A 2,945-nucleotide genomic window follows, 5' to 3' on the forward strand; every position below is an offset into this window, starting at 1 on the left:
CAGAATCCAATGTACCTGTAGAGCTAGAGGAGGCATTTACACCAGTGGTTGGAACTGGTTCACATAACAGAACTGAAAAACGGAAAATAACAACATTTTTAGAGGAACAGAATCAGAACCGGTAACAAGTGATCTGTWCTGTTCCGGAAGACAACTTATTTAAAAGCATGGGAACCGGTTAATAAAGTTATTTTACATTCCGTGCATTTTTTTCAGTCCCCGCCCCCAAAAAAGCAACAAAGTGCATATACTGTACAAAGCCCTCCCTTGGTCACTCAAACGTATTCCAATGTCTGCCTGCCAGCTGAGTATCTTTGCCAGTGTGTGTGCAAGCTGTGTGTTAGCAACCTACTCTTTTACACTGATTTGTGAAGTAATTTCATGTTCAGCTAAATGTAAAACAAACAGATTGAAGTTTAAAAAGGAACATAAACGTAACGATGACGCTGCGAGTCGAGAAGCAGGTGAAACGTTTGTTTTATGAAACATGAAACGAGACAGTGTAAGTGGCGACATAGCATGAACAATATCGACGGAGGAATGAACGTAAGGGAGCGACAGATAAAGGTGAGGTAATGGAGTCCAGGTGTGAACAGCATCATCTAGTGGAACAGGAACCACCGGCCTGAGAAGGGAAGCATGAAAAGAGGGTGAGATATAATAGTGACTGGGAAGCTGTAACCTATACGTKACCTCGTTGACCCRCCGGAGAACCTTGAATGGCCCCACAAACTGGGGGCTCAGTTTCTTGCAGGGCAGGCAGAGTYGGAGGTTCCTGGTAGAAAGCCAGACGTGATCCCAGGGTGGAACACAGGYGTCTCATTGCAGTGGCGGTCTGCCTGTTCCTTTTGACAGTGGARGGCGTCAAACCACTRATCAACCGCAGGAGCGTCGYTGTGGCCCGGGGTCCACGGAGCCAGGGCCGGCTGAAAATCCAGAACACACTAGAAGGGGGTCAACCCAGTGGAGGAGTGACGTAGCTAGTTCTGGGCATACTCTGCCCATGGAAGGAATCGTGCCCACTCACACTGCCGGTCCTGACAGTGACTCCTCAGGAACCTCCCCAGCTCCTGGTTCATCCTTTCCGCCTGCTCGTTGGACTGAGGCCGGTACCTGGAATTGAGGCTGACCATGACCCCGAGCTTCTCCATAAAGGCCTTCCATACTCATGATGTGAATTGGGGGCAACGGTCGGAGACGATGTCCTCCGGGAAGGCCATAATGCCGGAAGACCTGCTGAAAGAGTGCCTCAGTGACCTGGAGAGCAGTGGGGAGACCAGGAAGAGGGATTAAAACGACAGGACTTAGAAAATTGTTTGACCACCACCAAAATGGTGATGAGACCGTCAGAGGAGAGATTGGTTAAAGTCAATGGATAGATGTGACCAGGGTTGCTCGGGCATGGGAAGCGGCAGGAGCTTCCCTGCTGGAGRGTTCCGGAGGAACTTGGTTTGAGCACATACGGAGCAGGAGTTGACATAGCGAGTGACGTCCTGCTCTAAGGWGGGCCACCAGTATTTCCCAGAGATGGATTGGATAGTGTGAAATACCTGGATGTGAAGCGACGARAGCTGTGTGGGCCCAGGTCAGCAGCCGGTCCCGCTCGCTAACCTGAGCGGGTTGCTGAATGGGTTGTTGTGCTGGCTCGACTGGTTAAAAAGTATCCTCCGCTAGTTGAAGCCAACGCCTCCGGGGGTTGTTCTAGACGTAGCAAACTGCGAATAACCTCTTCCATAGCRGTCCCCAGTTGTGCCAGCTGGTCAGGGTGTTGACGTAGAAGATAAGCTTGTTCGTCGACCGTCAGAGACATTTAATTATCCTGCTGCTTCCATAGTTTTGTGAGTCAGTATTCTGTAACAATGACGCTGTGAGTCGAGAAGCAGGTGAAACATTTAAACATGAAACAAGACAGTGGCGATATAGCATATATATGAACACAGGAACAATACCACCTGAGGAATGAATGTAAGGGAGGGACAGATAAAGGGGAGGTAATGAGGAAGGTAATGGAGTCCAGGTGTGAATCATAATGATCTGCAGGTGCGCGTAATGATGGATGCCAGGTGTGCGTAATGATGAATCCCAGGACCGGGGGTTAGGGGAGGAGCAGGAGTAAACGTGACAACAAAGAAACTATATAAACCGTTAGTGTTTTAGGGTTTGAACCGGTTCAGAACTGTATTTTTCTGGTCGGAACAGTGGAACGGAACAAGAACAAAAATAATGGTTCTGTTCGGAGCCAAACGATTAGAAAATAATTTTGGTTCCAACCGAAAAGTAAACATCCGTACTGCTAGACTTAGCCTTGACGGCATGTTAACTAGTGTATGATGTGTGTACTTCTGTTTGGTGAGTAATCTCTCCCTCCCATGTTGTCTCTTATCCCAGAAACCACTGCCAATGAGAGAGGCTTGTCTGAGAGCAGTCCCCTTACCACAGGAGAGACCCTGTCGACAAATGTCAACATCCTCACCCCCAAACATGTTCCCGCGCCCATGCCAGAGACTGCATGACCTACACAGCTGGTGGATGGAGCAGCAGTACAATGWGTAGGTCTACCTGAGGCCTTGGGATGAGACCTGGCAGGACTGACGTTACTCACCATCAGCTGGCCTGAAAGTGATCCACAGTTACAGCAGTGAACTGTAATATTTAGGACACATAACTGCAAGGGACTTCCTTCACCTGGAGTTTGCTGATATTGGCCTTTTTAGAGATGGTCTGTTTTRACCTACCTGTGGTGAGCAGTATGTCAAAACTACTCCAGGATATTAAAAAAAAAAGTTTGACAAAAATAAATCTAAGTAATGAATGTTGAAGAACATTAATTATATCCAGGAAATAGTTGGCAACCGTATCCATGGTGAATATACGTGGAGAGTATGTGGAGGGGAGGCCAATTCATTGTCATGTCATTCATACAGACTTTAAAACTTCTTACGGCT

General features: G+C 47.8%; 1 protein-coding gene across 3 annotated transcripts in view; it reads left to right on the forward strand.

The window, feature by feature from the left end:
* Positions 1–2,945, forward strand: part of LOC139023146 (V-set domain-containing T-cell activation inhibitor 1-like) — a 94,125-nt gene that overhangs the window by 66,659 nt on the left and 24,521 nt on the right. The gene's annotated exons all lie outside the window — the stretch shown is intronic.

This window comes from Salvelinus sp. IW2-2015, linkage group LG27 (assembly GCF_002910315.2).
Source record: "Salvelinus sp. IW2-2015 linkage group LG27, ASM291031v2, whole genome shotgun sequence".
Taxonomy (NCBI): domain Eukaryota; kingdom Metazoa; phylum Chordata; class Actinopteri; order Salmoniformes; family Salmonidae; genus Salvelinus; species Salvelinus sp. IW2-2015.